The sequence below is a fragment of the Gallus gallus genome, chromosome 1 (genome assembly GCF_016699485.2).
Source record: "Gallus gallus isolate bGalGal1 chromosome 1, bGalGal1.mat.broiler.GRCg7b, whole genome shotgun sequence".
NCBI lineage: Eukaryota > Metazoa > Chordata > Aves > Galliformes > Phasianidae > Gallus > Gallus gallus.
This window is the reverse complement of record NC_052532.1, coordinates 101,212,575-101,225,295: the sequence shown is the minus strand read 5'-3', so window position 1 is coordinate 101,225,295 and position 12,721 is coordinate 101,212,575.

Genomic DNA, 12,721 nt, shown 5'->3' with positions numbered 1-12,721 from the left:
TGGTCTTCATTGCTTATTTTTTTTAATTACTTATAAACATTTTAATAAACAACCATTTATTAATAAATAAAAATAAAAAATCCGTTTAATAAACATCGTTCCTACTGGTAGTGTGGGATGGGGAAGAGCTTAGGAGCAGATAGAAACAGCTATTGGATGAAATTTAAAATTACTGAGAAGATATTCAGAAGACTTGAAGAAATGGGTATGAGTAAATAGCTACCAATCACTGCTAATCATCAGTGATACTGTAATAGTAAATATACAAGGGCATTCTCTTTCCTCTGCAATTTATGTATGAATTTCAAACTAAGACAACCACCCTCTTTCCACACAACCTTCTTGTGTTTTGAGCTGGCTCCAAAACACTTCTCGTAGCACTCCAAGTGGCAAAGTTACATGTCCTCATTGTCAATGCTGTTAAAGCTCAATTTCAACCTACAAATTTGGATCCCTTGCCAGTAATGCATTCAGCAACTTCAGACCTAGAAGTTCCCAGAGCAGAAAGCTTACCTAGACTGATTCTACATCACAAGACAATAGGCTTTTATTCCACTTGGAATTATGACAACTCTTAAAATAGAAATCTAAATCTGAAGTTATGACAACTGATTAAGGGACAGGTAGGATGAAAACACTGATTCTGCCAATACACAAGAACCACAAAAGCCAGACACCATCGTAGATTTAAAGATATCTTTACAGATTTCTGCAGTTTTATCCCAACTAAAAACAAACAAACAAAACAAAGCAAGCAAACAAACAAATCAGAAATTCATCATCAATATTGTTAAGCTGCTGTAAGACAAGACTGAGAAATTCTGCACATAGACAAAAGATTCAAAACTTTTTTTTTTTTCTTAATAGTGTTCTGTTTTTCTGTATTACTCTGGGAGGCAGGAATAGTTCTTATGTCTTTGTTTTTTTAATGAAGTGATCTTGATAAAGCTACCTGATCATGAGTTGTGATACACTAGAAAAGTACAAACTGGAAACCAACCTCACATATTCTTACTTACATGATATGAGAGTTCTGTAAATTAGGGTTTGGGGTCCATGTCTCCCTCCAACACTTTCTCAGAATTTCTATGCATAACCAAAACTATATTTCTTTCTCAATCACAGTTTTTAAAAATTGTAGTTTTAATAGTCAGGCTGAACAATTCTAATTTTGATGAATTGCAGTTAGCATTATCAAATGGTCTTCTGCAATTACGTAGCAAAGCAGGATGCTGTACTGAACACCAAGAGCAATTAGTACTGTACTTTGGCATTATAGTCAGAGAAAATAGCTCAAGTTTTCTGTTACATGTCAGTGCTTTGATTCATGCTAAATTTGAGGATGCTTAAAATGTTCCCTCATACCCATACTATGAAACTTTCTCAAAACTGGCTGACAGACTATCCTCCTGGGCATTTAAAGCCTTAAGAAAAAGACCATTACCAAACAGAACAAATTTTAAAAGAGAACTAAAATAAATGTTGTGTTAGACTATGTGGCCACATAACCTCTTTCAAAGTGAAAATGTCAGGTTTTTGGATGTTCAGAATAAACACAATATCTGCTTGTGATTTTTAAGGGTTTGGTTCTACTTAATACTGCATTAAAAAGTAGAATACAAAACCAGAAGAAAGTCAAACTACACTGACAAGTGCATCTGAACAATATATTTCCTACACTTTCTCCTGCTCCTATTAATAAAGTAACTCTGGTGAGTAATTAAATGAAGCATAATTTAATTATATCAGAATGATCTTCATGTAAAATCTTGACCCTTAAATGCATTCATTTAGGCTAGGCATCAAGAAGCTTTTAAGGTATTGTTGATCTGGTAAAAACTAGTTTGAAAAAATGTGTGCAACTTCAGAGATCTGATAATTGTAAAAAAAAAACGTATATAACATTTTGTTAATGTCATTCTTAAAGTGTCCTAATTAGCTGTAGATCAATAATTATTCCCTTGGAAGATTTTACTATAGAATATTTTAGTAAAGAACAGAGACAATCATCAAAATTCCTGTACTCAAAGCTACAAGTAGCCATAACCAAAAAAATCCAGGCACTGGAAGAAGCCAGTGTAATAGCTCTTCCATTTTCCAGTTCCTGTAATTCAAACACTGTTATAGCCTTCCAATTTCAGACATTAGTGAAGTCACATCTCACTACAAGTGCAACTTTATGACTTCATGACTTTATGACTGCTCCCCTCAACCAGAAGGAAATCAGCACTTAACAGACGTACCCATCTATATGGCAAACTCATTATCACTGGTCTTGGACAAGACAAGACTTCACATTCCTGACACCTAATCTAGGCTTTTATGTTTAAATACCTTTTAAAAATTATCTTACTAAAATGTGTTTTTCTGAACATTATTCTATTTCAACATCTAAGTGATGCTAGTAGACCTGGGGAAGCAAGCATGTCAGTAAAAGAACTTGGCTTAGAATGAAGTGCAAAAATATCATCTTGGCAATTCCCTGCTTCTTTAAAAAAGATACTGCACACATTCTGTTTTAAGACAAAGCATTTTCAGGGAATAAGGAATATTTGAAGTTATTGATGGTGAGAGTGGATGAATTATTTGGCCAGACTGATTCCAGACCTCGTTCGGATACTACACTGAAACTGTATAACTTCAGCATAAATATTTGCACGAGCTTTGTTGCAACTCACTCCTAATTTAGGCTGATGAGAGCACTGTGTTTACAGCTCTTCTGCTGTTTGCTTGTTTTCCAAGCTGTACGTTCCCTCATATCATAGAGTGCCCATTTAATCTTTAGATTACATATTTAATGGTTACTGATAAACACAGTTGTGAAACCAAAACGCTGCAAACTGCCTACTAAAATGTTTTAATAAATAAAACTAGTATTTTATAAATCTTGCTAAGTGAGAACAGCACTGAAATGTCAAGCCACTGTGTTAGTCACAATTCCAAAATGCCTTAGAATACTGATGCTCATTAAAAAAACAGTCAATAAACCAAAACTGATCATCACCGTAACCTACAAGATACTCAAGAAAAACATCTTATACTCTCCAAATACTGTTATTGTCCCTAATTCGAAAGCATTTGATATTTTTATCTTTCCTTCTTCAGCCAGTGAAAATAAGTTGATGAGCTGAAAGTGCTGCATTGTTTTTCTTTGGAGTATTTTTATGTTTTAGAAATCAATGCTCCATCTCCCAAATGCTTCAGCACACTCCCATTTCTGTACATTTCATAACCAAACAGTAGGTAAATTTAAAAGCCCTCCAAGGTTCTTCAATCAGGTTTCTAGGCAACTCTTCAAAAAATAAAAATACAATAGTACTGAAATGTGAATATCAGTGAAAGTAAATTAATGCCATAAATTAATGACCATTTAAGTCAGTAGAAAATCAATAGTTTGAAAAGGTTTATGAGGGCTTTATAGAAATCTGTCTTTATATCCAAGTGTTAATACTGTAGTATACTGAGACACACCGATTTAGTCAATTTCCTCACCCTTACAAGAATTATTTGCAATTCAAGGAATCTATCAATTCATCATTTACAATCAAAGCAAGTCTTGATTATCGGACTTCATGCAAAACAGCCACTTTGCACATGTACTAGTGGGGTCTGAAGCTGAATTATGACATCCCTTTACTACACAATGACCAAATGAGAGTTGGCTCAGTTGCTTTGTATTCACTTATACTCTCACATTTGCCATGCTGATTCATTTGTCTTTACAAAACAACCATTAGAAGGCAATTCATTCTGGTACTTTCTTATGAGGTAGAGAGGAGTCATGAACACATATGTGCAAACTCAGGTTTGGGGTTTTTTGGTTCTGTTTTTAAGCAGAAGCAGTAAGCAGATATAACAATGTTCTCTTCCTCCAATTATCTGAAAAATTATGAGATTTGATCTCACCAGATATAAGGAGAGCAATGGACTTTGTTGTGTACCTTGACTTCAGCAAGGCTTTTGACACTGTCTCCCACAACATTCTTGTAATGATGCTTACGAAGCATGAGTGGACAAGGAGATGGGTTGAGAACTGGCTGAATGGCAGAGCTCAGAGGGTTGTGATCAGCGGCATAGAGTCTTGTTGGAGGCCTGTAGATAGCAGTGTTCCCCAGGGATCAGTGCTGGGTCTGGTGTTGTTCAATATCTTCATCAATGACCTCAATGAAGGACAGAGTGAACACCCAGCAAGTTAGCTGATAATACAAACCTAGGAGGAGTGACTGACACACCAGAAGGACGTGCTGCCATTCAATGAGGTCTGGACAGGCTGGAGAGTTGGGAAGGGAGGAACATGATGAGGTTCGACAAAAGTGTGTGTAGAGTCTTACACCTGAGGAGGAATAACTGCAAGTATCAGTACAGGTTAGGTTCTGATCTGCTGGATGGGAACTCCGCAGAGCAGGACCTGGGTGTCCTAGTTGGCAACAGGTTGGTCTTGAGCCAGCAGTGTGTCCATGTGGTCAAGATGGCTAATGGTATCCTGGGGTGCATTAAACAAATCGTGGCCAGCAGATTGAGGGAGGTGATCCTCCCCTTCTCTGCTCTGGTGAGGCCACATCTAGAATACTGTATCCAGTTCTATACTCCTAAGTTCAAAAAAGACAGGGAGAGAGACAGAGTCCTGCAGAGGGTGACAAAGACAATTAAGGGCCTAGAGAATCCCCTGTATGAGGAAAGGCTGAGAGACCTGGGTCTGTTCAGCTTGGAGAAGACTGAGAAGTGATCTCAACAATGTTTAAAAATATCTACAGTGGAGAAGACAAATAGATAGGGCCAAGCTCTTTTCAGTAGTGTGCAGCAACTGAACAAGGAGCAATGGGCACAAACTGGGACATAGAAAGTTCCATACAAACACAGATAAGAAGTTCTTTACTGTCAGGGTGACAGAGCACTGGAACAAGCTGCCCAGAGAGGTTGTGGAGTTTCCTTCTCTGGAGATATTCAAGATCTGCCTGGATGGTTTCCTGCTCAACCTACTGTAGGGAACCTGCTTTTAGCAGGGAGGTTGGACTTGATCTCCAGAGGCCCATTCCAGCCCATACAGATTCCACAATTACAAAAATACACCACGCTGATGTTCTTCTTTTTACTTTTTTAATGTAATTATCCCTATAACTGACCAAAAACCTTCTCAAAAAAAAAAAAAAAAAAAAAAAAAAAAGCATTATCACTGTAATTGTTTTTCTTTATACAGCACAAACTCTTGCTCATTTTGAAATTGTCACTGTCCTTTCTAGGAATGGGCTGCATGCAATAAGGGCAGGAGGCAAGAGGACAAGAAAGCAGGAATCTCTTGAGGTGGTTAGTCATGAACAATACTGGAAAAACAGTGGGAACCCAGCTGTTTTGAACAGTGTTTCTCTGTCTCTGATGCCTCCAGTTGAACACTTGATGGTTAAGGGTAGTTTTCCAGAACTTAAAAAAAATAAAAAACCCTATAGCTGTAATAAATAAATAAATAAATAAAGGAAATCTGAAGTTTCCCTCATTGTATATCTAGCCTTCTTCTAATCTGTTGGGATGTCTGGCTCTATAAAAACTATGCACTTTTCAAATAAAGCAAGTTATTTTGTCCAAACACTGCCTCTTGCTAGTACACACCAGAGTGGGAATTAAGATATCAAAGAAAAGACTGTGTTTTCTGAGAAAGATAAGCAAACCTTTTTCCCCAAAATATTTTTAATCAAATGATTCCACTGAGAGTGACAACACATGCATGTATTTTCTTCTTATCTGTGGACACAAGTCAATAAACAGCACTGAACATTTATGTTTGGGTAACTCATTCCTTTTGATTTTGAAGAAGGATTGAAATCTAAGCCCTTTTGAAAAGAGTATTAAATGTCTTTTTCTGCCTTTACATAACAATACTATAAAAATCTTTCTACCTATCCTTGAAGTCATATCAGTAATCAAATTTAGCATTCCAGAACATTTTAAGAGTTCAGACAAAAAAATCACCTCATAGAGGTCATTTGTTAAAATGTCTGCTAACTCATACCTAATTTCAACTGTACTGTTAACAGTGAAACTCCTCATATAGCATATACGTGCAGCCTAAATCCCAGCAAACTAGCTTACACAATCTGTGGCTTCAGATTTTAACATAACTTTCCCCTATCTCCCCAGAAGAAGCCTGGCAGATTTCTCAGGATTGAATATTTTTGAAAAAGACCTAAATTCAGCTCTTATTTCTGGACTCAATAAATCCATTTCTGTCTCAAGAGAAATCCAAAAGCAGACAAAGCAGTCCATCACTTTCTCCCAGAATGGAATTCACTGAGAACCTCATAACCCTGCATAAATAATTTACCTTTATTCTCTTACGTACTTTCTTTAAAAGGACTAAGTTTTAACATCTAATTCACTAAGGACTAACACTCAAGATTGTGCATTTAATCCTCCTCATTTTTTCAAAATATTCTTTATTTCTACCCACCAAACGCAAAGGCAGTTGTGTTGGAAAAAAAGATCACTGAATACAAAAACATGAAGCACTTCTAGTACTAGTTATTTGCACTAGAAGTTCTTTGCCCCTCCTAGACCCCTTTTAAGGGTTGACTACCACTGGGGAAGGGTCTCTTTCTGGAGATCCTTCGTTTTTGGAGTTTTTCTCTGTGAGCCTAGGATATGGGTGAGCATTTCTTCCTTGATTTTTTCTTTTTCATCACAATAATCTTTCCAACTACAGCACCTGTAAAGTACTATCCTAACTGCGCTGCTCTTCCAGCTGTACAGCACTGAAAGCTCATCATCAAATTCCACATACAACAGATTTGCTGTAGATTCCACATACAACAAATTTGCTGCTTGAATCCACAGTAAGAACACAGGGTTGCCAAGTGCAGCTGCCTAAAAGAAAATCCATCAGGAAAGACTAACTGCACAGCTTTAACTCTCTTTGCAGTGTACTGCTATTTTTTGGACCTAATACAAAATATCATTCATTTACAAACTTGTAAAATTCAACTTAAAGTACATATAAGACTCCGTCAAAACAGTTACAGATGCAACTCCAACTGCCTACGCTTCCAAGATCATAATTCGAGATTAAGCTAATCATTAATTGTGCACAAGTGTCTAAAATATAAATGCAGAACTGAATTGTCCACAGAAGACAAAAACATGTTATCAGTAATAACTCATGTCTATCTGATTCATCACTTACAGCCATCTTGGAAGCAGTCAAATTAATAAACTTTGTAGTCAACAATGGAGAATCTTAACCTACCTATTAAAAAAACTAAAAAAAAAAAAAAAAAAAAAAAAAAAAAAAAAAAAAACCCACTAATTCTGGAATTTAACCATAGTAATTTTTTTCTCTGTTTAAATCAGTCACACAAAACTTCACTGAAAAACTGGACTTGCAAGTCTTGAAAGATTAGATTAGTATTACAAAAATTCCACAATATCCTAGTTTGTTTTCCATTAATAACATGCTATTTTCTCCCTTATAAAAGTCAGGAAAAGAACTCAAGGAGGAAGCTATTTTACTCCAATGTGACAAATCAGGGAAGGCACATCAGTTGTTAATTAAGCTACTGTATGGGAACTGCTGAGTCACAGCCTGAACCACTGATTGGTCCTTTCCCCAGGTGATCAGGTCAGCCCTGGGAGCCTGGGTGAAGCCAATTCAGCTGTGATCAGATGGGATGGAGCCTGTCTGCACCTCTCTTAGACCCCATTTAAGGACTGACTGCCCCTAGGGAAGGATCTCTTTCTCAAAATTCCTCCCTGGTGAAGCTTTCCCCTGTGAACCTGGGATCTTTTGATACAGGCACCCTTCCCTTATAGCACTTTTCTGTTGTGCTGATCTTCCCATCATATTGATCTGCCCAATTGCCACAGCTGTAATAAACTTCTACCTAAACAAGATAAGCAGCATCTATTAACATTACTAGGAAGCCTCACAAAGGAGGATTAAATATATATGTATATATTACAGTTTGCAATCCTTATTACTGTTTTGACTTTCATTCTCTAAAAAAATCTCCTCCTGTCACAGAAAGCAGTGTATCTTGAAAACATTTGTTCTTCCACATTGTCACAAGTGAAAAAGCCTGGCTTTATTGAGTTGGCCTCTATTAGCTCCAAGCTCCAAAGGAAATAGGCGCCTTCCACAGCAAAGGACTATGTGTGACTTCTCCCTGAGAAGGTGCCTATGAGACAGGATACTCTGAGCACAGCTTGCACGCATTTTAGGCATTTACATAATAGATGTTTGTTCTGAATATTTTTCAGGAAATGGGAGACAGCTTTATTCATATAGATACATCAAGACCTCACCTGGTAAGTTGAAGTATCTGGAAATGAAATCCATCTTCTGAATACTCACTGTTAAACCAGCCCTGGATAGCACCAAAGCATGTATCCCTAACAGTAAGTCACCATCACAATTGCTTTCTCACTTGTGACAACTTGGAAAAACGTTTGTTTTCAAGATATACTGCTTTCTGTGACACAAGGGAGGGGATTTTCAAAGGGTGAGACTCAATAGTAATAAGGAATGCAAGCAGTAATATTGATCTTTACACTCAGTAAACTGAATACATCTGTGGATTCCGTACGATCTATCTTGATTTTCTATGACCTTACACACCTATGCAGACCCATTAAACTCTCATCTGTGGGTTTATGTCCTTTTCGCTTGAGGGGCCCAAAGAAACTTTGTAGCTCTAGCTTTTAAAATTCATTCAGAACTATGCAATTGCATCCTGAAAATTCCATTTCGCTTCACATTTTGTCTCCTGTTATCTTCACCATGAAGGATGCCAGATTTAATAACTTGCAAGCAGCAGGATATCAGAAATAACAGCATTTGAAATATTTAAATTAGACATTTGATATGCAGTTCTTCACTTCCCATCAAATGTCTTCAAGCTTTTGTTGCCCACTCCAGCAAACAGGATTATTCTAGTCACATTTTTAGGTGTTTTCTTTGATGTGCACATAAATGAAAAAGTTCTGATAAGAAAATTCAATGTTTTGTGTACTTGCATCAACAAATCAAATAGATGAAGTGAGGTAATTTTGTATTGATAGCAGAAAAAATGTCAGAAGGAATGTTTAAAATTAAATACAGTAATTGCATGAAAATGTGTGTTAATATGCTATTATAGTAACAACAGGACACCACAGATGAAAGGGTAGAGCTTTTTCGTCTTTTTGGCTTATTATAACTGAGCACAGCACATCAATGTATTTTTAGAGGAACAGAATTTCTAGACTTACCTAAAATGCAGCAAACTGATTTTTTCATTGAGACATAAAACCATACTATAAAAACTGGGGTAATTTGATTTATAGCATGTACAAAGACAAATATATCTACTTACAATGATTAAAATAGTCCTGTTGGCCTACAAAAGCTACTTGTGTCAACAGTTCAGCTATTCAAGTGAGATACATTTAAGTTACAGAAACTACCTACAGATGTTACTGGTTTCTGACAAGATCACAAAATTGGTATAGATGAGGGAAATAATTGCCAAAAACCATAAAAGCAGTCCAGTCAACAGATCAATATTTTAATTGGATTTATTTCAAAGAAGGAGATTCTGCTGGATATTACAATTAGTGAAATGAATGGCCTAGACCATCACAGCTAATGTTTTTTTTTTCCTTTACAACTTCATAGATGTTAGCTAAGCTTGAAGATTTTATTACTCTAAACACGACTGTCCAATCTCTAAAGTCTTAAGTCCAAATACTGAGCAGAACTAGAAATCTTTATCTGGTGTTTCTCCAGTCCATTCTCTTAGTGTTAAATCACTACTTTTTGCTTTAATCAGATGGTAGAAAGCACCAAAACTACACAGAAAGCTTGCACACCCACATCTACAGGTGTATGCAAAGAGAGAAACCCCCAGCAAAGGTGTGTACATTGGTAACCCACGCTGCCCAGACAGGGGGTGCCTACAACTGCAAGAATATTAGTTAGAAATGGATGTTTCGGAAAGTGTAAAGCTTATTAATGTTTAATTCTAGTTCATCTGTTCTATTAGTCATATCGATCCCAAATGTGTATTCCACTGATTGCTGTCTAATTAAGCATCATTAATAAATCACTAAATTAATTAAACCTCTTTGATCCTGATTTGGTAAACTACATTAATCATGCAGTGTTTGCCTGCGACAGCTGCCAGCTCAGCAAGCATAGAAATTATATCACAGTTTATGCAGGTAAATGTTTTTTTGTTTTTTTTTTTCCCTGGTAATCATTTGTATGCAACTCCCATTTAAATGCAAAACTGCTATACAAGAAGCATTACTAAAATTGAGTGTGGTCTTTCTTCTCAGAAATTCTGCTAAGATGGAGAAATTGAAAAAAAGGTTTCCTTTCTGGATTTTCAAATATAAATAAAAGAAAGATAAAAACGTGGAAGGTAGTTTTAAGCAAGCTTTTTACTTTAAGTTGTATTTTTCCAGCAAGGTGAGAGTCAAACAGATGATAGAACCATATAGTGGTTTTGGTCGAAAGGGACATAAAACCCACCCAGACCCTACCTTCTGCCATGGACAGGGCTGCCACCCACCAGCTCAGGCTATTCAGGGCCCCATCCAACCTGGCCTTGAGCACCTCCAGGAATGGAGCACCACAGCTTCTCTGGGCAGCTGTGCCAGTGCCTCATCGCCCTCCAAGTGAAGAATCTCCTCCTAAGATCCGATCTAAATATCCCATTTTAGTTTAAAACTGTTATACTTTGCCTCATCACATTTACCACTTTAGTGACAAAGAGTCTCTTTCCAGCTTTCCTGTAGGTCTCCTTTAGGTACTGGAACACCGTTTAAAAATCACCCTGGAGCCTTCCCTTCTCAAGGTTGAACAACCCCAGCTCTCTCAGCCTGTCTTCACAGGAGCCCTCTGATTGTTCCTGTGGCCTCCTCTGGACCTGCTCCAGCAGGTCCATGCCTGTCTTGTGCTAGTGGCCCCAGAGCAGAACAAAGTACTGCAGATGGGACCTCACAAGAGCTGTGAGGGATCAGGTGAAAGGTATCACAAATCAGCATTTAAATTAGAAACACTGTCTACATTAGAGAAAGTAATGTCTCCACAAATGACTCACACTACTTTTGTACAGCCTCAGTGATTACTGTGGTACAAATGCATGTTTCTCATAGAATGGCCTGGTTGAAAAGGACCTCAAAAATCATCTAGTTTCAATCCCCCTGCCATGGGTAGGGTCGCCAACCACTAGACCAGGCTGCCCAGTGCCACATCCAGCCTATCTCGAACTACCCTGCCTTTATTTACTTGTAATTCGATTGTTAAAATTTCAAAAACTGCTCTGGACTTTCTCCATCACTGCTGAGGTGAGGAATTGATGAAATAACTTTCATGAGACTAAGATTAATCTTGTGGATTTATATTTCTTGAGAATTTCCATAGTATCTCATTATTTATGTAATTCTACACAGTTTCTGTGTTAAAAGTGTATCTGTGACATTTAGGAATAGAGAAGTAAAACAGAAATACCAATTTCCCACCAAATGTAAGGTCTCTATGAGTTCCTTAAGGCAAAGAAGCAGCTTCTTAAGGACTTAAAGAATTACATCTGCCTCATAAAGTGCACAGAGAACACTGATAATAAAGTATCCTAAATAATGATCAAAACAAAGGTTTGTTCATAGAACTGATCTGAATTTCCTGTACTTATCCTTAATGGTAGTTAATCATAACTTGACACAGAAGAGGCAGTGCTCTGCCAGATTCAAGTGTACAGATGGTATTAAAATTTTCCAGGTAGAAAATACTGTAACAGCAGCGAAGATTTCACTAAGCTAAGAGCATGAGCATAAAATTGTAGATTAGCTTCAGGGCAGATAAATGCAAGATTGTAAACAATGGGAAAATCTAAAGCATTCCTATGTGATGCTGAACTCTGAACTAGAAAACAACTCCGACAGCTCTGCATCCTGGAGTCATCACTAACAGCAATGCTCAGTTCTGAGCAATGTTCAGAGGCAGCCAAAAGAGCCAACAAAAGAATGGACACAACTAGAAAGGACAGAACAGTGAGAAAGAGCCCACAGCATGCAGTTCTGATCTCAAAGCCAGAAAGTAGCTGTTTTAGTTGCTTTATGAAGAGAAGATAAAAAGGTCTTTAACCTGACTCTTTGAAGAGGAAAAAGCTGAAGGGTAGGCGATCCATGTTTCTAATACCATGAAAGCAACCTGCAGTGTAAAGATAAAACTTTTTGACCAAAACCCTGAAATACTGGAACTAGGGAGGCTCTTAACAGCATATTTAAGACAGATTACACAGCAGGCCTCAAACATCTGAGACTTGATTGTTAGGATGTGGAAGCAGGTTCGGACAAATTCAAGGACCACAGATTAATAAGTGTGTATTAAATATCACTAGGCAGGGAAATAACCTGTGATTTCCATAACATCACCACGGATGAAGAACAGTTTGGGAGAATGGAACGCAGAAATTGAGCAGGGTCTAAAGCTGTCCCTGTATAGCTTCCTCTGTTATTTGGCAAGAGAAAACAGGCTAGACAGATCACAAGTTTGACTCAGAAGCTTATATTTTCGTTTGTTTGGAGCAAAAGTCAAATCACTGCAATCAAAAGGGTCTCGTCCCTTCTAACCTTACTTATATAGAGAACCTCATCTACTTAGCTTCTAAGAAAAATGGTAGGCTTCAGTTCCAGCCTTCCTGGCATCTGATTCTTACCCAACCATCAATTTGTATGCTAAGAAAACAAAGCT